Raw genomic sequence first — 26,763 nt, 5'->3', positions numbered from 1 at the left:
ACACAGCTGTAAAGCCAGCACTCAGAAGGCAGAGGCAGGAAGATCATGAGCTCAAGACTAGCCTGAGCTACATAGTAACATCCTGACTCAGTTCATCAAATTCCTCACAAGGAGGTATGAACCCCGAGCATCCAAGATAATCCAGGTCTTGTAGGAACTACTGGTTTTAGAGCAGACTATCTCCTCCCTGATGTTGAAATGGGACTAAGAAACGGTGGGATGCTGTACACCAGTGAGCACAGAAAGCTAGGAGGACACGGCTCAGAGAGAGGAGTTCATCAACCTCACAAGCCTCAAACGTCATGCCACCTGGGAAGCAACTTGAGGCTCTCAATACGCTTTTCTCTGTCATTGGAAGCTGTGTCCTTCCCTCGCTATTACTTAAAATCATTGAAGTTTTGTTTTAAATGTGATTTATTTATTTACTATGTATACGATGCTCTGCCTGCATGCACACCTGCAGACCACAAGAGGGGGCATCAGATCACATTATAGATGGTTGTGAGCCTCCATGTGGTTGCTGAGAATTGAACTCAGGACCTCTGGAAGAGCAGTCAGTGCTCTTAACCTCTGAGCCATCTCTCCAGCCCCTTACACTGAATGTAATTGACATGATGTCTTAGGATTTCTATTGCTGTGATGAAACACCATAACTAAAGCAAGATGGAGAAGTTTATAGTCTATCACTGAAGGAGGTCAGGGCAAGAACTCAAACAGGGCAGGAACCTGGAGGCAGGAATTGATGCAGAGGCCATGGAGGCGTGCCTGCTTTCTTTCTGTTTGTTTGTTTGTTTATGGGGTTTTGTTTGTTTTCATTTTTTCAAGAAAGGGTTTTTTATGTAGCCTTGGCTGTCCTGGAACTCACTCTGTAGACCAGGCTGGCCTCAGACTTACAGAGCTCCACCTGCTCCTGCCTCCTGAGTGCTGAGATTAAAGACATGAGGCACCATTGCCTGGCTAGCCTGCTTTCTGATAGAGCCCAGAACCACCAGCCCAAGGATGGCACTGCTCACAATAGGCTGGACCCCTCCCCTGTCGATCACTAATTTAGAAATGCCCTACAGCTGGATCTTATGGAGACATTTTCTCAACTGAAGGTCCCTCCTTTCAGATGACTCTAGTTTGTTTCAAGTTGACATCAAACTAGCCACACACATGGAAAGAGCAATCTTGATTGTGTTCTCCCCTTGGCAGGAGACCCTAAGCCATATATAGTGGAAAAAGTAAGGTGAGCACTGGGAAGCCTTTGTTCTCTCCGCCGCTTGACTGCAGAGGCGGTGAGCCCAGCTCTTCACACTCCTGCTGCTGTGACTCCTCACTATAACCTGGAGCTTGGAGCCAAATAAACCATCTCCCATTCACGGAAACAGTAACAGAGAAAGAGAAGAGGCAGAGAGAGCCAGAAACAGAGAGGGGGAGGAGGAAGAGGAAAAAAAGGAGAAACTAAGACAGTGGCCCACTAAAAAAAAATGCTAAATTTCCTCTTCAAAGCATCGCTCTGCATGAGAAGTATACCAGGTCTCTGCCCTGCCTCATCCTTCCTAATTCACAGTCTCCATCTCAAGAGTGGTGCTCTCTCTACTGACATCCTAAGTCGCCTCTACCCACTTGCCCTTCTGCATCCTTTCTGCATCACTAGAGTTCTTCAAGGTTCTGTGTCACTTTGTTCCCTAGGGATCGGGGGCTGTTTCACCTCTTGACTACCCCAATCTTTATTGTTGTTTCGACCCATCACCCACTGTGATGAGGCCCTAAAAGCCAGCCAATAGATCAGTCCTTTCAGGAAATCTACCCTTTGAAATAAGCTGAGAGGGAGTGACTATACATGTTGGATCCCATTAAACTATCTAAAGTGCATGTAAGCCAGGAGCTTTCCTTCTTCTCTGGTCCCTACTCCTCCAGGGAAGAGCCAGGAGCCCCAAGCTGGATTTGTATGAGCTCCTGCCTATTCCCTCAAGGCCTGGGAACTCTCCTCTGATGGAGGGAGGGTGAGCAGTGGGGAGAAATGAGGGAGGAAACATGCCATATATTAACACTTCCTCAAATGGAAAGTGATGGCAGTCATTGGCCAAACCCTCCAGGCCTGATCCAAGACTGCCCAAATTCACAGTCCCCACCTACCACATGCCTCTGCATTGGAGGCACGGCAAATAAGAAGCCATAATCATCTAAAAGATGCTTCCTCAATGTACAAGGGAAACTACTCTCTCCTTAGTAGCATTTTCTAAGATGAGGACACTCGCAATTATTTTTCATCTTGAATGTTTTGAATAAATTAAAAGGGGGCTCCGCTTTGTTTCCCTACAACTTCCACCTGATTTCCCGCTGTGCTGTCCTGAATATTTACATAGAGTTGCCCAAGTTACAGACATTTTCAGACATTGATTAATCTATAATTCTTTGAAGTAGGGAAACATTATTATCTCCACTTTACAGATGTGGAAACTAAGACCCAGAGGTTAATGACTTGCCCAGAGGTCAAACGGCCAGTCAATTGCAAGTGTGGGTTTTAAAAGAAGCTCCCCTATCTGCTCTGAGGCTTAATTCAAGTTTGTTCTCAGCTCATCTGCCCTGTTCACATCAGAGCCTCCTCCTACAAGCTGCCACCCTTTAAATTCTGCCTGAAGGCCCTTAACATGCTTTTTGAAAGACCAAGACTTTTCTTGCCTGCTGTCTGTATCCTCATTTCCCATTCTTACCTGTAAATAGAAAATGCTGATTCTTTCCTTGGATAGCGTTGTAATGGTTTTGCATCCCTAAATAGAACTATTATGTTTACGACATTTTTATATTAACAACCAAAAGCCCTGTAACTGTATCTCAACCTAGAATCTGGCGTTTTGTTGATTTCTAACTGTAGCCTACAATTAATTTACTGATGATCTATCTATGCCAGACCAGGAAGAAAAAGATGAATAAAGCATTATTACCCTCTGCCCTCACATTCATAGTGTAGAAAGGGAGACAAAAATGTAAACGTTAGTCAGGCACTGAGACATGTACCTGTAATTCTAGTCCTTGGAAGGTAGAGACATGAGAATCAGGAGTTCAAGGTCATCCTCAATTACAAAGCAGGTACAAGGACAGCCTAGGAAATTTGAGACTCTGCCTGAAAAATTTTTTAAAGAAAAAGTAAAAGTTGACCACTAGAGTATGACATATGATATGACATGACAAATGTACCTCTGTGTTAAGAGTGTCATGGGATAGCAAAGGATTCAAACTAGGAGCAAAAGGAGCCTTCCCAAAAGAGTGACATCAAAGTAGGAGGTCATGAATAAAGAGTTAATTATGGACAGGAGAAGGACAATCCATTGAAAGAACATTCGAGAGGCAAGAGACAGCTTGAAAGTCATTCAGTAGGCTAGAGTGATGCCATCATTTCAGAATCTATGCAGTGGTCAGCTGGCAAGTTTATGGCACCCAGCCTATGCTTTGATAGCTAAAGTCTGTCCCCTAGGATGAGACTGCCCCAGTAGAAGTGCCATGGTCCAATATAAAGCCTTAACCCTTTCACCAGACCCATGGGCTACAGTCTCTGGGTGGCAAATGCCTAAAGAGGGTATATTTTTTTGTTGGCCATGCAAAAAAGCTATGAAGACAAGCAGCAGCCCTGGGAAGGATCCACCCTGAGGCGTATATATGGTGTAGTGGTCTGAATGAGAATGGCTCTCAGAAGCTCATGTATTTGAATATTTGGTTCCCAGCTAGTGGAACTGTTTGGGAAGGATTAGGAGGTGTGGCCTTGTTGGAGGAGGTAAGTCACTGAGGGTGAGCTTTGAGGTTTCAAAAGCCTATACAAGGGCCAGTATTTCTCTTTCTCTGCCTGGCTGCCTATGGATTAGGATATAAGCTCTCAGAACCGTGCTTGCCTGCCTTGGTGATAAAGGACTAAGCCACTGAAGCTGTAAGCAGGCTTCCAGTCAAATGCTGCTTTTATACGTTGCCATGATCATGGTGCCTCTTTGTGGCAATAGAACAGTAACTAAGATAGATAGTATCCTACAGATACAAGGAAGCTCTGGGAATTTTAACTAGAAAGCTAAGATACTGGGGATTTTATATAGGAAAGGTCATGCTTAGAAGCTAGAGTCCAGAGCCATAGCCCACAGGGAAGGATGGCTTCTAGGTGTGATTCAGGCTCACATCTCTAATCCCAGCATTTGGGGTATTGTGAAACAGGAATTTCTGAGAGTTGAAAGCCTGCCTGGATAATGTAGTAAGCTGGGCTCAAGCCAGAGCAAAAGCCATATAAGGGATGGCAGAAGAAAGAGTTGAGAGCCTTGAGAACTAGTTCTCAGTAATAGGTTGGACATGGACAGAGAGGAGTAAGGAATGAGGCTCATTTCAGGCTTGAGTATGTAACTGTCTCTGAGAAATCCAGATAAAATACAGGAAGAGAATGAGATATGAGGACTGGGTATAAATTTGAGAACGCCAGATGAGCCGCTGTCGCCAACCTCATCGTAACAATACTTGTCAGTCAAGGGGAGGTGACTCAGTAGATGCAATGCTTGGACCTCAGTACTAGCCACAAAGCCCAGGTTTTTAAAAAGTCAAGCATGGTATTTTAATGCTTATAATTTTGATGCTGAGGAGGCAGATTCCTGGGGCCCACGGGCAAATGAACAACGTAAGAACAGCTAGGAAAGCATCCTTTCATCAGAGAGTGTTCTTGATCCTAATGAAGAAACCTAAGGTAAGAGTAAGGGAGGTGTGAGGCGGGTGTGAGAGGTGATGGATTCTGCTATTATCTAGGAAGAAAAGAGAAGCTAGGAGGCCAAAATGCTTTGCAGGTGTGTGACTGCACCCAGGCCTCACCTCATTGTATAGGCAAAGCTACTGGGAATTCCTCAAGACTGGTGTTAGACTCCCAATCAATTGCTTGAGAACTTTAGGTGGTACACACCTTTAATCCCAGCACTTGGGAGGCAGAGGCAGGTGGATCTCTGAGTTTGAGGCCAGCCCGATCTACAGAGTGAGTTCCAAGACAGAGAAGCCCTGTCTTGGGGGATAAAAACAAAAAAGCAAAAGCAAAGCAAAACAAAAACAAAAGAAGAACCTTAAGGGCTGAGGTGATGACCCAGTCAGTATAGTAAAGTGGTTGTCATGTGAGCCTGAGGAAGGACCTGCACCTGAACCCCAGCACCCACATAAAACTGGGGTGTGGTGGTGTGCTCTTCTAACTCTAGCACTGGAGAGGCGGAGGCAGGAGAATCCCTGAAGCTTGCTGGCCAGTCAGTCTAACCAAATCCAGGTTCAGTGAATGATCCTGTTCCAAAAAGTAAAGATGGAGGACAGTTGAGAGAGACATCTGGTGTCAGATGCTTACCTACACACACACACACACACACACACACACACACACACACACACACACCACCCAACACTAACAAGAACAAAAGATCTGTCCTATGTGCAGTGCTGAGAGCTCAGCTTCAAAGCATGTCCACTATGTCCTCTTGAAGGTTCTTCTCTGCCTGCCCTCAGCATCAACTAGAAGCAAATGTAAGTGTCCCTGTGGGGGCAGCAAATAGCCAGAGCTATATGTTACCTCTGCAGTTTTCTTTTCTTTCTTTTTTTTGTTTGTTTATTGTTTGTTTGTTTGTTTTTGTTTTTGTTTTTCAAGACAAGGTTTCTCTGTGTAGCCTTGACTGTCCTGGACTCACTTTGTAGACCAGGCTGCCTTGAACTCACAGCAATCCGCCTGCCTCTGCCTCCCAAGTGCTGGGGTTAAAAGCGTGCGCCATCACGCCCAGCTTACCTTTGCAGTTTTAAACACTCCAAGATGAGAGCACCAATCAGAACCGGCCATTCAAATTATAACAGCAAGATGGAAAGCTGGGGAAAGCTGAGTCAAATAAAAACATAGGCCAACGCAAAATTCAGAGAATGGAATTACCACATATACTTTCAGATAACAGTGGCGAGTGTACGTGAAACAAAGAGCCAAGACTGGGAACTGAGGGATTTAAAATGGCTGAGGGAAAAATGTGGTGACCCAGATCTTAATAACTGGATTAAAAAGATAAAGAATGGGTTTACTGGGAAAGTAGACATGTTTGATGAGTGACTCAGAGAATGGACAATATGTGTGGTTAAATATAAAGAGAGGAAAGTAAAGAACAGCACCTGAAGAAACACAAGGGACAAAAAAAAAAAAAAAAAAAAAAAAGAAAGAGAAAAGAAAAGAAAAGAAAAGAAACACAAGGGACACACATAATGGGAAGGGGCCTGGCACGCTGATGAGAGAACACAGGAAAGTGCCGAAGCAATAGACACAGTGGCTGAGACTTTTCAAACACCATGTAAGACTTCAACTTCAGATACAATCACAAGCACAATGTTTTAAACACACATATCAGAACACATAGATACACTGTCATAAAACTTCTAGAGTCCCAAAACAAAGAGGAAACCTTATGAATAACCAGTGGGCAAGAAAGAAACTTAGGAACAGGCAAGCACAGTGGCCCAGGCCTCTAATCAGGCAGAGGCAGGTGAGTTCCAGGACAGCCTGGTCCATACAGGGAGCTCTAAGCCATCCAGGGCTATCCAGTAAAAACTGTCTCAATAAAATAAAATAATAAAAATAAAAAACAGTATTAAAAGCTGGGTGGGATGACACCTCCTGTCATGTCAGCACTCAGGAGGCTGAGGCAGTAGGACTGACTTGAGTACCAGAAGTTTATGCTGCGAGTGAGAGCTTGTCACTCTCATACATACATAAATGTGTTCACACATGTGCACAATCATACACACACACACACACACACACACACACACACACACACACACACATGAGGATCTAGAATCCTTTGGCTTTCAAAAATAAAGATGAGCTAAGGCTATCTGTAGATAAAGTAAACTTACCACCAGCACAACTATACTATAACAAACATTAAGTATATTCTCCAAGAAGAAACATAAACCCAGACAGAAACAGAGAAACAAACACTGGGTATAAATAAAGGCAAAATAAGAAATACACAGAAAGTGCTAGATAAATATCGACTCCAGGAGGCACAGATAATACGTCATGAATTCCAAAATACAGAGAGAAGTTAAGCACTTATGTTGGGGGAGGAAAAGGGTATCCATGCCCAGCCAGCACTAGGGTACGTTAGTAGAGAATGCTTACTTCTCTTCCAACCTATTTGCTATTAAATATTATCAAAACTATAGCTATCTTAATCACAAATCTTAACACACGTGTATACTCATCCACATGCACACACATGCACCCTCATCTATTGATACAGACAATGTATTTAGATTAAATATAGGAGGGATACTTGGCAATCATACTGGGAAACAATCACCACAAAAGAATACCAAGTACAAGGGTTAGGAAATACACATTAAGAGCTTTTTCTGTGACCTGCTGCTGCTCACCCTGACCTCTCTGGAGTTCGCCTGTCTTAACTCTGGAACAAGCTGAGTTTGGACAAGGTGACCTCCAAGGCCTGTGCAGAAGAGCTCTCTCTGACCTCCACCCAGCATGCAGGGGGATTCATGATCTGCCCCCCTTGCTGATGGCGGGTCCCAGGGCTCACTGTGGGTCACTCTGCGGCTGTCAGTGCCAGCGTCCTGCTTCTAGAAAACATTTCTTACAGAACTGTTGTCTCATGGCCATTACCATGCATTTCCTTGAACATCATTTGAATATTCAAACATGAGAGTGAATGAAGAACCCTGTTGCTTCTACCCGGACAAGATGTGTTTATGAAGCTGGCTGCGCAGGCGTCACTCTGAAAGTTTGATGTGAAAAACCAGCACAGTGGAATGCTAGGCTGATTCTGTTCCAGTTCTATCACAGTCATTTTTAATCCTTCCCTTCGCTTTTAACCAGCTCCAGTTTAGACAGGACACTGTGTCTCTTGCACAAGGAAGGTATAGTGAGGCTATAAACTGATAGTGTTGCTTTCAAAACAGAAGCCTGGAGTCCTATCAATTCTATGCAAATGAGCACGTTTAAATGTCTTAATTTAATGCAAAATGTTACAGGTACACATGCATTGGGTTTTTTTTTTTTTTTTTTATGGTTAGCTCTTAAACAAATTTCATGCTTCATCCAACTTTTTGATTAAACTATCAGTCCTGGTCTTGTTAGCTCACAAAGCTCCCTCCAGAATCTCACAACTGGGATTCTCCTTCTGTGAATTGGATGGAGTGGTCTTTTTATACTAGACATCCGACGTCTGCTCAAAAAACAAAACAAAAACAAAGCCTCCCCGGATCTGAAACGGCTCAGATGTTCTTTGCCATTTCTGACTTTTCAGAAGAACAGGCAAACAAGAAGTAAACACAATCACACCACACCACACGGGGCAGGGAGGAACTGCTGTGACAAGCAAGCCTGGCAGGCCCTGGCTTTCCTGGCCCTGGCTCTCCTCACGCGCGCCCAGGCTCTGCCTGCCTCTGACCTTTGCCTCTCCTGATGCTCCCCTATCTTCACTCCACACAGATGATGTAAGTACAACAGGCATTCCACCTCAAATGAGGACACATTGACCTTCACAGTTAAATGATCTCTGCAAACCTATTCAAAGAATCTGCCTCAGTTTCCCTGAGCTACTCTTCCTGTTTGAAAACTTTGAAGTGGAGACAGAACTGCAATCCCAGAGAGGTTATTTGGCGATTTTCTTAGGTGTCTTGAATTTTATCTGGTCTTAACACATTTTAATAGAGATGAATTAACCAAACACTAACTGCGTTTGATGTAGAAATAAACAGAGGATGTGAGCTGTAAATAGAATTAAGAGCTTTCTGGAAGGTGGCTGGCTTACGCCTGTCAGTGTCCAGGGGCAATCAGATGAGAATACACCGAGCCACGCTAACTAAAATGTCCAGAGGACCTGAGCAAGCATCAGAGTGGCAATATGCTAATTTAAAGTGAGAAATAGAATTGTCACACAGACTGGAATTACGCAGGGTGGTGTAACAATCTTCTTCCTCATGGTGTTCAGGGGAAACCAAATGGTAATCAGAGGCTCTCATTACCATGAGAACTCATCGTGAAAGGCTGAGGAGCACTTTAAACCTGCGTGTTTTCTGCAGGTTCTGTCTACACAGAGAGACCTTTGCTGGAATCAAGACTGGAAAGGGGCTCAGTCCACACTCTCTGAGCATAGGAGTCACAACAGGGACGGACACTCCTGCGCCTGAACGTCTGACGTTAAATCCTTCCACAGCTGTGGTTTGACCTTGGCAATGGTCCCCTCTCTAACTGGTCTCACAGGCAGTCCTGTCCCATCCTGTAAGTGTGTCATCTCTTTAACTGTGATAACAGTCATGCGAGGTACAGCTCCACACTCTTAAGACACTGCCTGTCACTTCCAGGCAGCTGCACACATCTTTCTCTGGAGTGTTTGTCTATCTTACATAGCCTCATGGCTGTCACTCCTAAACTTCCCAAGAACCACCCACACTTGACACCATCTGATGGAGAACGCAAGCCTACTTGAAATGCAGATTCAAAAGTGACCCCTGTTTAGCCTATTCTAATGAAGTCTGTCTCTCCCCAGATAGATAAATCCAAATATTCTAGAACCAAAAACAAAAACCCACTGCTGTCTTACTTATCAGAATTTGCTGTTTGTCAATGCATCTTATTCTAGGACATTTTTAAATAGACATGTTCAATATTCATATGTCAAAATGATTTGTTATTATTGTTGGTTTTTGTTTGTTTGCTTTTCAAGACAGGGTCTCTCTATGTTAGCCTTATCTGTTCTGGAGTTGCTTTGTACACCAGGCTGGCTTCAAACTCACAGCAATCCTCCTGCCCCTGCCTCCCCAAGTGCTGGGATTAAAGGCATGTGCCATCACACTTGGCTTGTCAAAATGATTTTTTATTGTCTTACATTATAGGTGCACAGCTTCGCAACTATAGTGTAAAATGATTTTTATTCTTATGTTATCTTTTCCCTTCTTCAAATGAAACTATTCAAGGCAAAGTAAAGAGAAGAACAGGGCTAGAAGTGGGTGCTGCCCGCCCCCCTCCCCAAATGTGGGCAGCACCCACCCGTATGCTGGAGGCTTGATGGTAATAAAAGCAGACCAAAAAGAAAGTCAGCTGACAGCAAGCACTTCCCCTTTCCTGGCCAGCCATGGCACTTAACTAAGGCACACTGCCATGTTCTCCCTGTCATGGCTTCCCTGTGTCTGTGAGCAAAACAAGTTTTCCTGACCTGGAAGCTGTTTTGCAACATCCCTGTCACAGCTAAACAAAATTAAATACAGGAGCAGAGTGACAACCCCCAGTTTGATCCCTCCATCCAAAAGACACCACGCACTCACCAGTGACAGCCAGTGCCTCTGGGAGAGGACAAGTAAAACTGGGCCCCTTGGGTTTATGTAAATTTGACCCAATCTGGAGTCCTTTGGGAAGAGGGAACCTCAGCTGAGAAAATGCAACTACCAGATAGACCTGTGGCAAGTCTGTGTGGCATCTTCTTGATTGGTGGCCGATGTTTGAGGGCTCAGGTTATTGTGGGTGGTGCCACCCCTGAGCAGGTGGCCAGTAAGCAGCATCCCTCCCTGGCCCCTGCTTCAGCTACTTCAGTCTCCATGCTCCTGCCCTGACTGCTCTCCAGGATGGAAGACGAAGTCAACCCTTTCCTCCTCCGGTTGCTTCTGGTCAGTGTTTTAATCTCAGCAACGGAAAACAAACAGAGGCAACAGCCAAGACCTTCCTGACTTTTAGTCCACGTCCAAGACCCTGCCACTTCCTCTCCTTAGAGAAAGCAGCACCAGACTCCCTTGTGTTACAGATTACAGAGAAAACGAGACGAGATATTACAGAGAGGGAAGGCATAAAAGTCATCTAAACCATAGCAGAGCAAGCTGAAAAAATCTACAAGAAGCTCTCCAAGCATAGTCACGCTGGAAACAGTGAAAACGGATAGAAACCACCATGTAACTGTGTTCACAAACAAAGCCGAAAAAACTGAAAAAGTCCTGAATCCCACAAATAAGCAAGTATTTGGAACAAGGGCTTAAAGATAAAATAATAATGGAGGAGTGGAAGAATACAGTTCAAAAAAACTGAACTGGAATACACAGAAACATTTTAAAATAAAGGCAGAGACTAGAGCTGAAAAGGGCAGATTAGGTACTTTTGAAAAGTCATTCCAGACACTGGAATGACTCCGAATAAACACACTAAATTCACATGAAAATTAAAAAGAATCTAACAGATGTGGGGAAAGTAAAAGGACTTTTTTTTTCTTTTTTGAGACTGGATCTCTCTATTTATACCAGGCTGCCCTGAAACTCTGTATGTAGACCAGGCTGCCCTGAACCAGTGAGTCACCTGCCTCTGCCTATAGAGTCTAGGATTAAAGGGCTATATCCTCACACCCCATGCCCTGGATATAAAAGTGTCCTTAGTCTAAGATATTGAATGTATAGTACATACTTATATGCTGGGATAAATAAATTAATGTATATTATACATAAATGCATTGTGTACTAAGTATATCTATTTACCACCTGTGATGCAGCACATTTATGTATTAGGTACACTCTGAAGTAGTTTAAGGAGAATAGCAACCTAAGAACCAGTAGTGTTCACAGGGTAGGTCCTGCCCCTAGCAGGGAACACATATACTCTGGAAGGTCATAGATGAGAACCCTTCTGAAGTAAGAAACAAAACAAGGTTACTTTTCTAAGCAAAATGGAGACAGGCAAATCCTAATAGTTTTATTAGAGTTCAAGAATTCTTTTAAATAGAGAATTCTTCAAATCTGGAAAGCCAACACTCTGCTAGGCTTGCAGATGGGAGCCTAGTGTAGCTTTCCACTGAGAGGCTCTACCCAGCAATGGGTCGAAACAGATGCTGAGATCACAGCCAAGCATTGGGTGGAGCTCAGGGAGCCTTATAGAAGAGTGGGGGGAAGGGTAGAAGGACCTAGAAAGGACAGGAATTCCACAAGAAGACCAATACTGCCAACTAACCTGGGCCCAGGGGTCTTACAAAGACTGAAGTGCCAAACAAGGACCATGCATGGACTGGACCTAGGCCCCCTACACATATGTCCCCAATAGGCAGCTCAGTCCCCATGTTCCCTAGTAAGGGGGGTGGGGGGCTGTCTCTGACAAGGACTCTGTTGCCTGCTTTTCAATCACTTCCCCCTGGTGAGGCTGCCTTGCCTGGTCACCAAGGAAGAGGATAACTTGATGTGCTGGGGTAGGTTTGTGGGGGGCCTCCCCTTTTCTGAGGGGTAGAAGGGGACATAGTGGGATAAAAAAGGGAGGATGGCACTAGGAGGAGAGGAGGGAGGGGGCTATGGCTGGGATATAAAGTAAAGTAATTACTTAATTAACTTAAAAAAGAATGGATTTTAAAATGTGGTAGAAAGGAAGGAAGGAGGGAAGGAAGGAAGGAAGGAAGGAAGGAAAGAAGGAAGAAAGAAAGAAAGAAAGAAAAGAAGCCAAGTAGTGGTGGCACATGGCTTTGATCCCAGCACTCAGAAGGCAGAGGCAGGTGGATCTCTGTGAGTTTGAGGCCAGCCTGGTCTACAAAGTGAGTCCAGGACAGCCAGGACTACACAGAGAAACCCTGTCTCAGAAAAAGAAAGAAGAGGAGGAAGAAGAGGAAGAGGCAGAAGGAAGGAAGGAAGGAAGGAAGGAAGGAAGGAAGGAAGGAAGGAAGGAGGCATCTTACTGGCTTTAAGCCTCTGCACAGAAAGATATGGGCACCATGCTTACAGCATTTTCCTGGACAGAATTGTAATTCATGTGCTGGGATGGCTTAGTGGATAGAGCACTTGGTATGTGGGGTGAGAGTCCCCACCACCCGCACAAAAGCCAGGCAAGCATAGTGGTTGACTGAAATCTCAGCAATAGGGGTGCAGAAACAGGATCCCTAAAGCAAGCTGGCTAATTAAAATAGCCAGAATTGGCGAGATCCAGGATCAGTAAGAGACAGCCCCAATTTAAACACAAAAGTGGAGAGCAACCAAGGAAGATGACATGACTGACATCACCCTCAAGCCCTACACACACACACACACACACACACACACACACTCACATGTACACAAGTACACACATATACATGCACCCACATACATGTACACACATGTGTACACAAGTACACACACATATGCATGAGAGAGAATCAAATGTGCATACACACCACACACATATCCCAAAAAGGTAAATTTAAACATTTTAAATGTTAAAAATTAAAGGAAGAAACTTTAATTCAGAAATATCCAGCTTTAAAAGATCAGATGTTGAAGAGCAAATCCATTGAAATATCTACTCAATACCCTTGCTGTCTTAATTTGAATTTATTAGCCTATATGGTAAAATAAAGATGACTAATAGATGCTGCGGGGTGTGTGAGAGACACATCTCCTCTTTTTCCTTGTCTACATTTCATTTACTGTGAAGTTTAAGTTATAACCTGGACATCACACAGTTGAATAGCTGTCTGGTTACTTTCAAGCCTTTGAGGGATCCTTGAGAAACAAGTCTCCAGGAGGAAAAAAAAAAGTGTTCAAAATTCATCATTTAGTCTGTCTTATTTGTATGTGTTGCTTCTGTTAAACTCAGCAGACTTGAACTAAGTATTTATAGAAAAGAATCTATTATGATTCCATGTCTGTAAAGATGTCTTAATATCTTAAAATTTTCAAACATCCTCTATAATAAGACCCATACACCCACATAGTAGTCAATGCCCACATATATAGTCTGCCACTATAGCAAACCCCCTGAGTGATTAGATTATAAAGGGAAGCGATTTCTTTTGCCTCATGGAGTAAGTGAAAAAAAGAAGCAGTGCCCTTCCTGGGCATGCCGAGGGGTCAAACTCTCCCACTAGACTCACTTCCTAAAGGTTCTGCTACCTTTGGCTATGTGGAAGCCAAGCCTTGGACACATGGGCCACACAGCCTTCTGCCAATGAGTGCTAACATCCACTGGTCTTGGTTCATCCATCCACCAATCATGCACACATTCCTGAAATGTGACCATAGATACACACACACACACACACACACACACACACACACACACACACAGGCTTTGTTGTGATACCTTTACACATCTGTATATTATACTTTGCTCTTATTGCCTCTCCACAGTGCCTTCTCTGCGCTCCTCTCCCCATCTCTGCCCTAATAGTTCCATCTTGTGCTTTAATTGCATATGTACTCCACTGCGCACTCTGCTGCCCTTTAGACCTGATCGTCCCCTCCTAGTGTCCCCATCCTAAGTTCACGTCCTGCACATGTACACACATGTGAATTTAAGTCTATATCCCCATGACAGAAAACATCTAACATTTGGGTTTCTGGGCCTACTGTTTAGAATAGTAACTGTGGTGGTTTGAGTAAGAATGCCCCCCACAGGCTCATCTACTTGAATGCTTAGTCACCAGGGAACAGAACTCTTGATAGGATGAAAAGGGTTAGGGGGCGTGGCCTTGCTGGAGTAGGAGTGGTGGTGTTGGAGAAAGTGTGTCACTGAAGGTAGGCTTGGGGTTTCAAAGCCCAGGGTAGGCCCAGACTCACTCTCTGCCTGAAGCGCAGTATGTAAATGTCTCAGAAACTGTCCCAACGCTGTCTGTGTGCTGCCATGCTCCCTGCCTAACCCGGTAATATAGAGGCTATAGGGCCCTACTGTCTTCTGTCCATCAGCCCTTTGCCGCCCAGGTGTATTTGTCCCGCAGTTGGGCGTTGGCCCCAGAGCACAGGTGACTGGGGCAGGGGTTGAGGGGCCACACACACACCCTCGGGAGCAGCACACGTGCACACAAAGCTACCACACTGGAAGTACAATCCCCTGTCCTGGACCAGGATGAAAGAGCTAGGGTGCCACAAAGTCAGACTGGCGGAGGCAGAGGTCGTCATGGCTACCGAACCCACAGCACCATCCCTTGTGGACTGATACCTTACTCGCTGGTATAAGGCATATGTTAAAGGAAAACCCTGTGAGGACCACTGCGTACTCCAGCACTCCAACGGAATATGTGTTATCACACTGGCAGGCTCTCATCCCGTTCTTCAAAGTGGCAAAACTATTAAAAGTATTTCCTATCAGATCAGTACCAACTGTAGCAGACTTCAGAACAAACTCTCTGGGAAATTTAAACAGGGGGGCACAGTTTTTCACAGAGCTCACACCTCTGTGTAAGATTTACTGCTCCGATGGAGAAGAATATACTGTATCTAGCTGTGTTAGAGGTGGGTTGATGGAAGTTAATGAAAATATTCTTCACCAGCCATCTCTTCTTCAAGAAAAGCCAACCACTGAAGGCTACACTGCAGTAGTATTACCCAAATTTGAAGAAAGTTAAAGCGTAACCGAAGGGTTACTGACACCGCCTCAGTATGAAGAGGCCGTGGTAAACGCAATAATGCCACAACAACCACATACAGAGCCTAAGATGGAGAGAGGGCATGGGATTCTCAGCCTTCCTGGCCTAAACCATCAATGCACTGAAGAGAGCCAGTGTCCGAGAAGCATTGTCATACCCAGCCAGAGGAGAAGCCTAGTCCTTACCTAACCTAGTTTCCCTCCTTTGTCTTAACATCACAAGCCTTGGTCCTTATTTGTTTTTTTTTAAATACATTTTTATTAATTTATACATATTACATCTCAGTTGTTAGCCCATCCCATGTATCCTCCCATTCCTCCCTTCCTCCCACTTCCCCCCTACTCCCCTCCCCTCCCCTAAGTCTGTGTCTGAGGGGGACCTCCTCCCCCTGAATATGCTCATACGGTATCAAGTCTCTCCTTGGTGACCTATTATCTTTCCTCTGAGTGCCACCAGGCATCTCCGTCCAAGGGACATGTTCAAATATGGGGCACCAGAGTTTGTGTGAAAGTTAGATCTCCTTCTCCACTCAACAGTGGAGAATGTCCATTGGCTAGTCCGGGTAGGGGTTCAAGGTTTTTACTGCCTATTTTTTCCTTGGCTGTTGCCACAGTTTGCAGAGGGCCCCAGGGCCCAGACTCGCCTGTAGTTTTCCAGGTCCTTATTTGTATTCAGGCTCTCAGCTCTGCCTTGTCCTGGCACTTGCTTTGTGTGTTGGGAAGAGCAGTTGTGGGTGTTCGCTTGTACATAGAAAACAACTTACTACTAGTTTACCTTGTGTTAAGAACAGGTTCTCATTGGCTTGGAACTTTGCCAGAAAGCTCATGAACTTGCAGGGAGAGCCTGTCTCCTCTGCCTCCCATCTTGTAAGGCTGCTATTCTAGGGGCATACCACCATACCCAGCTTTTACATGGGCCTGGAAACCCAAACTCAGGTCTTCGTACTTTCAAGGCATATTCATTACTTTTTCAGTTGCTGTTATAAAATACCATTGTTTAACTTTCTAAAACAATGACAAGTAGGCCCAAATGCTATGGTGATTTTGAATGATGAAAATGTAGGTGATTTTCTTCATCATGCATGTGTGTGTGTAAATTCAAGTGCTTGTGTGTGATTTGTTGGGGATCAAACCCAGAACCTCATACCTGCTGACCAAGTCCTGTACTGCTGGCCTGTGCCCCTAGATGGACTACTGGTTGATTTTAAAACAAAGTCATTAGCAAGATGCACCACACACCTGAATGTTCTTCCTGAGACACTGACCTTCCAAAGATGCCTTTCACGATCACAATACACCCTGCTTAAGCACATGCAAGCAAGAACTGTGTGGGCACCGCCTTACTTCAGCTCCATAGCAACTTGGAGGAGTTACATGGCCATTACTGGATGCTACTTAACATTCTAACTTTACTGATAGAGAAACTGAGGCAGTGAGAAATTAGCAAATTGTTCTGAGTCAACCACAAATAAGTTTTGGAGCCCAGCTCAAAACTCAGACTGCAGGAAATGATTTAGATCGCCTTTCTCATTGCTGGAAAGCCAGTGCCTGCTACCCTGGCCCCTGGGCTTATCCAAGCTCCTTTCCTTAATGTTTCAACCTGCCAGACTTCCTGCATCAGCTGTTACGACACTGTTTCTCCCATCATAACATTCCTTTTGGAGTAATTCTAGGGGCCCAAAGAGTGTCTACCCAATGACTACATACATTGTTTACTGGACTGGAAAAGATTTAGGGCCTGAGTTTGTAGCTCAGTGATAGAACCTTGCATGTACAATGCAGTGAATCCAAGGCCTAGGCTTGCCCCTCTCCGCAAGTGCACCAACCACTAAACATGATGCTCTCCTCGCATTGAACTATAGCTAAGGCCAACTCTCTTACTTTTCTTTACTCTTACAGTCCAATATTTAAAAGTTAAAATTCAGACTGGAGAATTAGCTCAGAAGTTAAAAGCATGTACTACTCTCGAAGAGGGCCTGACTTTGGTTCCCAGCACCCTTGTCAGGTAGTGAGCTGACATGTCTAGCCTCTGATGGCACCTGTACACACACACACACACACACACACACACACACACAGAGTAATTTTTTTATTTTTTTATTTTTAGTTAAGTAGTTTGTCCAAGGCAGAGAGAGTCATGAAAAGTAAAGACCAGAGAAAAGAACACCCTTCAGGCTTATTACCAAACAAGCAAAAGTCACACCCATGCTTTGGAAACATGGCCAAGGCCAGTGCTCCCTGCTTGGCATTCTGGGAACTGCAAGGCTCCAGTGTGAACACATGCTTCCTCACCCTAGTAGTTGTCTAACTCCTCAAACCCTCACTCTCCTCTTCAATAAACTGGGGGAAGAGTGACATTGGAGCAGAGTGGTGGAGTAACATGAGCTTCCCCTAGGTGTTGTGAGCATTAAAGGAGGCCTGAGGTTCCTAACCCATAAATGATACTGTTAATCATTGTATATATCACAAGTATTAAGACAACCAGTGTTCCCTGCCACCCTGATCTTCTGCTACAGTCCTGACTAGTTTGTAGAACTCACCTCTGGCCGATGATGAAGTCAGGAGCAACTGTTTTCATCTCTGTTTGACTTGGATTTTGACAGAGAACACCTTTTCAGGACCCTCAGGGCAGTGCAGCACAGGCACATTAGCTGCCTAGAGACCCTCGGGGAGGTACAGAATACCTTCCAAGATGCTTTTAGAGCAGGGTGTGGCAGGCCACACCTGTAATGCCAGTACTGAGGAAGGGAAAACTGGCAGATCCTGGGGCTTGCAGGTCAACCAGCCTGGCCTACTTGGTGAGTGCTAGACCAGTGAGAGACCCACATGCAAAAAACAAGGTGGAAGCTAGAGAGAAAGCTCAGTGGTTAGGAGCACTTGCTGCTCTTGCCAAGGACCTGGTTTTACTTTCCAGTACCCAAATCAGGAGACTCACAAACCACCTATAACCCCATGAAACCCACTGTCCTCTTCTGGCCTCTATGGGCACCTAGTGGTGCTCTTTTTTCTTAAAGCACACATAACTATACTCAGACTTATACACATAAAATAAATAAAATAAATCTTGGGAAAGGAAAAAAAACCCAGCAAGGTAGGCAAGGTGGATGGCTCCTGAGAAACAACACCCAGCATTGACCTCTGGCCTCCACATGTTGCACACACAGATGCACATGTCCATCCACACATACACATTCACACACATACCCACAACTGACGTTCCCGAGTGATATAGCATCTCAGAAATGGAGTATTAGCCTTCCCAACTGATATGATCTATCAGAAATGTTTATTACTGTGGAAGAGTGTGGCAATAACCAGGAGCCAAGACTCCTAATTGGCCGTACAGCATTATACAGCTTCCCCCACCAAAATGATGTCTAATGTGAAACCGTGAACCTAACTTCTTTGCCAAGCTCGAAGCTCACTCTGATCAGGTGCCTCCCACAAAGCCGGCAGAGATGGCCAGAAGCCATGGCAGTCTAACAGAGCGTCGATGAAAAGCCTCTTCACATCGGAGCTGTCACATTTGACTGGAAAAACAAAACTCTTTGAGCCTCTAATAACTACAAAGAGCCTGACGAGGTAATGACTTTTTTCTCCCCCGGCGCTAATCTCAAATACAATAATGTCTGAATACGATTTTTATGCTTGGACATTCTGTTGCTGATTCAAAACTGAGCCCTTTGTTTGTATCCGGTCCCCGACTCGGAAGCGAAGATGAGCGAGGGATGCTGGGTGAACAGCCCTCCCTCCTGCCTGAAATGGTGGATGACAGACGAGATATATGATGAGGATGCAAAGCCCTGGTGATAATAGCTTTTCTTATTTATCGATTGCAAATAACATTCACATTGTGTGAAGTTGCCAACTGCAGTGGCAGGAGCTGGGCAGGGAGGCCATCAGGAAATGTGTGCACAACTCAAAGAGCTAGGAATGTCTGTTGGAAGCCAGGCTAGAACCAGAGATGGCTAAGCCAGGTGGCAGTGGCCTGCTCCTGCTAATCTGCTCACATCCCGGGGCAGGACACACAGTTGCCTTTCTGCCCCCCACTCCACCCACCCCCACCCCCACCCCCACCCCCGGTCTCCTCAGGCAAGGGGGAGCTCCTGATTCAGAAGCAGCTGTACCACTAAGAAGTTGTGAGACTCTGAACAGGAGTTGAAGTCCTACTGCCCTCTGTGTTCCTTCCCTGTGAGACAAGAGGCTATGTTCAGTCGACAGATAACCAGCTATACAGAGCCGGGCCATTATGATGCCAAGATGGGTAACTGAGGGCTCCAGGCTTCCTGAGAAAAGCAGGCAGGTCTTCAAGGAACTGCATCATGAAGAGAAAGCCTGGGACATCCTAAAGCAGGCCAGGATGTTCCTGTCTCTTTAATGGGTCTCACACTAGAGCCCAAACTCCAGAGCGACACAGTAGAAGATGCTCACCACAAAAGAAGGCTCAAAATCAACAAAAATGCAAGCCAATTCGCAGACAAAGCCTAAGGAGGATAGATAGGAAGAAGCAGTTGTGGGTTGTGGGTCTGAACGCTCATTTGCATATGGCTGGAAAATTTAAATGCTCCTAAGAACCAAAATGCCCCAGAATCACCTCTTTTGCCAATGTCGCTACTATCAAGATGGCTCAAGGACTATGAAAGACAGACTGTTTGCCAGCAGATCGTATGGTTACAGAGCTGAGAGGCCCTGGCTCCTCTTTCTTACACTGGGGCATCTCTATAACACGTACTTTGCATTTCAAGACCTGTGGAAGAATTGGACAACTTCGCTCACCTGGTGAGGTCAGACCCAGCTGTATGGCGCGTCCCCTTAATTAAAATCAACTGATTTGCCTCCGCAGATTTCCAGGCTTCATGGTGAAAGGCAATCACAGGAATCCCGTCATCTTCACTCTTTGGCAATGACATACACGCATGCAAGTATTTAGGTCGTTGTGCCCCGCCCCCCTCGCCCTCTCTCATCCCCCCCCCACTCACTCCCACTGAACCCCTTCTCTTCAATGGTCCTCCTCCTATTTCCCCGTCCTTGTCTTTTGTGACCCATGAAGTTTAGTTAGGGTCGTTTGCATGAACGTGGCTGTGAGGTAACTTGGGGTAACTATACCAAAGACAATGACTCCCTTTCCTTTAGCAGCCATTAATAGACAAGTGCTCCTCAGGAAGAGGTGCATGTCCTGAGCCCCTACCCATTTACCTCCATCTTTCTTCTTTCATTCTGGCTACATACAAAGAGAAGCTTCAGCTCACATTTGAGAGGATGCAACTGTCCAAGCACATGGTCACTGGGGTCATCTTGGTCTCTTGCCTACCAAAGGATCTTTCATGTGGTTTGTCCTTGGGTTTGTGTAGTGTATATTGTATAGGTGAATTGTCATTTACTGTTTGAGTTCATTGAGATGCTGGCTGTAGAAGAAGGATTGCACACGCGTGCACGCACACACACACATATACACATACATGTCATTTCAGACTCAAGCATATTTTCTAAACATGTCCTCTAAGGCCCCTTGCCCAGACATGGGCTGGTCCCCCATAACTCCTTGATAGGGAGAGCATAGAACAACAAAACAGTTCAAGAGTGAATGCACTGTGCTCTTGAGAACAGCTAGAAGTTAAAGGAGATGTAGCTCACCCCAAACAAAAGTGCCTGCATTGGAAAAGAGCGGCTGATAGTCAGCCATGGGAAGCTGGATGGTCAGCCATGGGAAGCTGGATGGTCAGTCATGGGAAGCTGGATGGTCAGCCACAGGAAGCTGGACGGTCAGCCACGGGAAGCTGGATGGTCAGCCACGGGAAGCTGGACGGTCAGCCATGGGAAGCTGGACGGTCAGCCATGGGAAGCTGGATGGTCAGCCATGGGAAGCTGGATGGTCAGCCATGGGAAGCTGGATGGTCAGTCATGGGAAGCTGGATGGTCAGCCACAGGAAGCTGGACGGTCAGCCACGGGAAGCTGGATGGTCAGCCACGGGAAGCTGGATGGTCAGCCACGGGAAGCTGGATGGTCAGCCACGGGAAGCTGGATGGTCAGCCACGGGAAGCTGGATGGTCAGTCATGGGAAGCTGGATGGTCAGCCACGGGAAGCTGGATGGTCAGTCATGGGAAGCTGGATGGTCAGTCATGGGAAGCTGGATGGTCAGCCACAGGAAGCTGGACGGTCAGCCACGGGAAGCTGGATGGTCAGCCACGGGAAGCTGGACGGTCAGCCATGGGAAGCTGGATGGTCAGCCACGGGAAGCTGGATGGTCAGTCATGGGAAGCAGGATGGTCAGTCACGGGAAGCTGATGGTCAGCCACGGGAAGCTGGATGGTCAGCCACGGGAAGCTGGATGGTCAGCCACGGGAAGCTGGATGGTCAGCCACGGGAAGCTGGATGGTCAGTCATGGGAAGCTGGATGGTCAGCCACGGGAAGCTGGATGGTCAGTCATGGGAAGCTGGATGGTCAGTCATGGGAAGCTGGATGGTCAGCCACAGGAAGCTGGACGGTCAGCCACGGGAAGCTGGATGGTCAGCCACGGGAAGCTGGATGGTCAGCCACGGGAAGCTGGATGGTCAGCCACGGGAAGCTGGATGGTCAGCCACGGGAAGCTGGATGGTCAGTCATGGGAAACTGGATGGTCAGCCACGGGAAGCTGGATGGTCAGTCATGGGAAGCTGGATGGTCAGTCATGGGAAGCTGGATGGTCAGCCACAGGAAGCTGGACGGTCAGCCACGGGAAGCTGGATGGTCAGCCACGGGAAGCTGGACGGTCAGCCACAGGAAGCTGGATGGTCAGCCACGGGAAGCTGGATGGTCAGCCACAGGAAGCTGGATGGTCAGCCACGGGAAGCTGGATGGTCAGCCACGGGAAGCTGGATGGTCAGCCACGGGAAGCTGGATGGTCAGCCACGGGAAGCTGGATGGTCAGTCATGGGAAGCTGGACGGTCAGCCACGGGAAGCTGGACGGTCAGCCACGGGAAGCTGGACGGTCAGCCATGAGAAGCTGGATGGTCAGCCATGGGAAGCTGGACGGTCAGCCACGGGAAGCTGGATGGTCAGCCACGGGAAGCTGGACGGTCAGCCACGGGAAGCTGGACGGTCAGCCACGGGAAGCTGGACGGTCAGCCACGGGAAGCTGGATGGTCAGCCACGGGAAGCTGGACGGTCAGCCACGGGAAGCTGGATGGTCAGCCACGGGAAGCTGGACGGTCAGCCACGGGAAGCTGGACGGTCAGCCACGGGAAGCTGGACGGTCAGCCACGGGAAGCTGGATGGTCAGCCATGAGAAGCTGGATGGTCAGCCATGGGAAGCTGGACGGTCAGCCACGGGAAGCTGGACGGTCAGCCACGGGAAGCTGGACGGTCAGCCACGGGAAGCTGGACGGTCAGCCACGGGAAGCTGGACGGTCAGCCACGGGAAGCTGGACGGTCAGCCACGGGAAGCTGGATGGTCAGCCATGAGAAGCTGGATGGTCAGCCATGGGAAGCTGGACGGTCAGCCACGGGAAGCTGGATGGTCAGCCATGGGAAGCTGGATGGTCAGCCACGGGAAGCTGGATGGTCAGCCACGGGAAGCTGGACGGTCAGCCACGGGAAGCTGGATGGTCAGCCATGGGAAGCTGGATGGTCAGCCACGGGAAGCTGGATGGTCAGCCACGGGAAGCTGGACGGTCAGCCACGGGAAGCTGGATGGTCAGCCACGGGAAGCTGGATGGTCAGCCACGGGAAGCTGGATGGTCAGCCATGGGAAGCTGGATGGTCAGCCACGGGAAGCTGGATGGTCAGCCACGGGAAGCTGGACGGTCAGCCACGGGAAGCTGGACGGTCAGCCATGGGAAGCTGGATGGTCAGCCACGGGAAGCTGGACGGTCAGCCACGGGAAGCTGGATGGTCAGCCACGGGAAGCTGGACAGTCAGCCACGGGAAGCTGGACGGTCAGCCATGGGAAGCTGGATGGTCAGCCATGGGAAGCTGGATGGTCAGCCACGGGAAGCTGGACGGTCAGCCATGGGAAGCTGGATGGTCAGCCATGGGAAGCTGGACGGTCAGCCACGGGAAGCTGGACGGTCAGCCACGGGAAGCTGGACGGTCAGCCATGGGAAGCTGGATGGTCAGCCACGGGAAGCTGGATGGTCAGCCATGGGAAGCTGGACGGTCAGCCATGGGAAGCTGGATGGTCAGCCACGGGAAGCTGGACGGTCAGCCATGGGAAGCTGGATGGTCAGCCATGGGAAGCTGGATGGTCAGCCACGGGAAGCTGGACGGTCAGCCATGGGAAGCTGGATGGTCAGCCATGGGAAGCTGGACGGTCAGCCACGGGAAGCTGGATGGTCAGCCACGGGAAGCTGGACGGTCAGCCATGGGAAGCTGGATGGTCAGCCACGGGAAGCTGGATGGTCAGCCATGGGAAGCTGGACGGTCAGCCATGGGAAGCTGGATGGTCAGCCACGGGAAGCTGGACGGTCAGCCATGGGAAGCTGGATGGTCAGCCATGGGAAGCTGGATGGTCAGCCACGGGAAGCTGGACGGTCAGCCATGGGAAGCTGGATGGTCAGCCATGGGAAGCTGGACGGTCAGCCACGGGAAGCTGGACGGTCAGCCACGGGCAACTCAGCCAAAGAGAGGAAGCTCAACTGGGAAGACCAGCAGACTGCCTCATCTGTCCTGTCAGCTTCAGTGGATATTGTGAGCATTATCACAGTTTGATGATGCTACCTCTAATTACTATTTGTTCTTTCAGTCAGAAGCCTCACCTGAGAAGACACTGTTCTGTCTGGAGCTCTTACTATTAGGACTCACCCTATCATATCTATCCATATCTATATCTATATCTATATCTATATCTATTTGTCTATCTATCATATCTCTATGTGCTACTTGATATTTTACTTTGGCTTTCTGTATATTTGGCAAATACACCCATTCTCCAGACCATACAAACCAGTTGGTTTCAGTGGGTAGAATTTTTGACTCCTGCTAGGGGAAAGTCTTCTGAAAATAAGTCTCCCCCTATTAGACCCATCAGTGTGATACCTAGATTCTGTCTCTCTTATTCTGAAGTTGGGAACTGAGCATCATGGAAAAGGCTTTACTTTGACCCTAGCAACTTTCTTTTCAAAAAGAAAAAAAAAAGATTCATTTTTATGTTATGTGTACACATGTTTTACATACATGTATGTCTATGTACTACATGCATTCCGGTGCCCAAGATGTTCAGAAGAGGGCATTGGATCCCCTGTAATTTGTTGGAGGATGGTCTGATGTATTTTGATGCGAATTACTGCTTGCTGTTCTCTGTGACCCACCTTTTTGACCAATAAAAGTCCATCACCTGGGCAGGGCAAATGAGATAGGTGTGGCTAAAGTACCAGGGCTTAAATAGACAGAGAGAATTCTGGGAAGAAGAAGGTGGGAGGAAACCAGAAGAAAGACCTGAGGAGAGAGAAGAGAGGAAGTTGTCATGGGTAGAAGAAGAGTACGTGGCCGCCATGGATGGAAGATTCGGCCCAGATGAAGAACATGAGCAAGTATTTGGGATTATGGATGGGAGGTAGCTTGATAGAAATTATTAGAAGCAGATGGCATGGGATTGGGGCAGGTGTCCCATACCTGCCCCACTATGGGAAATAGTTTAGAGGATTAATGTCTGCCCTGCCCCAGGTTAACTAAGGCTATTTTAAAATATAACAGGTATCTGTGTCTTGACTGCTTGCTAGCCAGGCATACTGATAATACAGATAATAAACAGCTATTAGGCCCTATAGATAATTTTAAAACAACAGTAATAGGAGTTACAGACTTGTGAGTGTCCTGAGGGTGACTCTGGAAAAGCAGACAGTGCTCTTTAGCCCCAGTCCAGCAAGTCCCCACCTTCCCCCACCCTGCCTCCCACCTCAGCAGCATCTCTCCAGGATGTCACTGAAATGGGCAACCATCCTGGGGCAAGGCCAGTTTCTAAGAAAGTGGCTTAGATGAGCTTGAGTTTGATCACATGGTGACTGTCACTTCTCTGCTACTAAATATTAAAAAGGTCATCTGAGGGCTTTGCTCACAGATTGAGTACACTCTGGAGACCTATGACATTGTATGATAGCCCCAGTCAGCAACTGTGTATTGGACACTGCAAAGTGCTCAGAGAGACTATACATGCTCTTATTGCAAAAAAAAAAAAAGGATAACTATGCAAGGTGATGGATGCTTTAATCATCTTGACTGATGTGACCACTTCACATGTGCTTAAGACTTCTCAATTGGCATTGCTCAAGTAGTGGGAAAGAATCGCCTGGAGTAGGATCTGCGAAAGGGTTGCATCCCTCGCAGTGGAGGCTGCACTGGGTTAGAGTTCTGCAAAAGCATATGGAATAAAGCCCTGTGCTAACTTTCTGCATGCGTACAACTGATGTGTGGATGAGTCAGAAAAAAGCTGTCATGGACACTGTAAACAAGATCGACTCCATGAGCTCAGCTGGAAGCCCTAAAGACAAAGACACTGTGTCAACCTTGGGGCCAGGCATGGCACCATACCTCTTCCATCCCAGCACTCAAGAGGCAGAGGCAGATGGATCTCTGTGGATCCAAGGCCATCTTAGTCTACATAGTGAGATCCTGGTTCAATGAAAGCAAGTTGGGGATGGGGCACACCAGCAACCTTAAAATATTTTCAATATATAAAAATGTCAATTTGGAAAGACTTTGACCAAGTCAATTAGGTATTAAAGCATAAACCATGTTTAAATCTTTTTTTTTTTTTGACAAAATGGCGGGCAGGCTGAAGAGATGGCTCAGAAGTTAAGAGCACCTGCTACTCTAGCAGAGAACCTGGGCTCAGCTCCCAACACCCACATGGCAGCTCACAGCTGCCTGTAACTCCAGTGTCAGGGAGTCTGACTCCCTCTCCTAACCTTCATGGGTATCTGCATATATGCCAGATATGTACACATAAGCAAATACATGCACACACACACACACACTAAATAATTCAATCTTTAGAAAAAAATCACTCTATGTGTTAAGTTAGACTCTGGTCTGTAGATACATATGTGAGTCTTTTCTGCAAAGAATTGGATGACAGAACATGAACTTGGCATTCCAGTTAAGAGTGAAAGTCTCCAGATAGGAAGCAAATTATAGAGAATAAAAATCAGGACCAAATTAAGGCTGAACTCCTGTAATTGCAACTGCCAGGGCACAGATAAAAATCCAAGCCAGGTGTGGAGGAACACGCCTCTAATCTCAGCACTTGGGAGGCAGAGGCTGCTGGATCTCAGTGAGTTCAAAACCAGCCTTGTCTACAAAGAGAGTTCCAGGCCAGCCAGGCCTATATAGCAAGACCCTGTCTTTAAAAAATAAAATAAAATTCATTGTCTCAGAAATCAGCGAACATGCTTCTGTTTGTGACTGACACACCGTTGTTACTCATTTGACAGAGATTTACTGGGTGGTTGAC

The 26,763-nt window shown here is 46.7% G+C and overlaps 1 long non-coding RNA gene and 1 pseudogene across 2 annotated transcripts in view; one reads left to right on the top strand and one right to left on the bottom strand.

Moving 5' to 3' along the window:
- LOC311603055 overlaps nt 1-20,614 on the bottom strand; it is a 53,340-nt gene extending 32,726 nt beyond the window's left edge. Inside the window, exons 1-2 of the long non-coding RNA XR_014780938.1 lie at nt 20,531-20,614; nt 20,111-20,229 (exon numbers count right to left, since the gene is read on the bottom strand). This is a non-coding gene — a long non-coding RNA (uncharacterized lncRNA). The remainder of the gene's footprint in view (nt 1-20,110; nt 20,230-20,530) is intronic.
- On the top strand, nt 14,861-15,557 carry LOC311603049 (protein Abitram-like; annotated as a pseudogene). The gene has a single exon. The product of its transcript is annotated as a protein Abitram-like (transcript).
- Nucleotides 20,615-26,763: the final 6,149 nt, after the last annotated feature.

Source organism: Acomys minous (genome assembly GCF_964271855.1).
Source record: "Acomys minous genome assembly, chromosome: 8".
Taxonomy (NCBI): domain Eukaryota; kingdom Metazoa; phylum Chordata; class Mammalia; order Rodentia; family Muridae; genus Acomys; species Acomys minous.
Note: the sequence above shows the minus strand (reverse complement) of the source record. Positions and strands in the feature narration are given on the sequence as shown.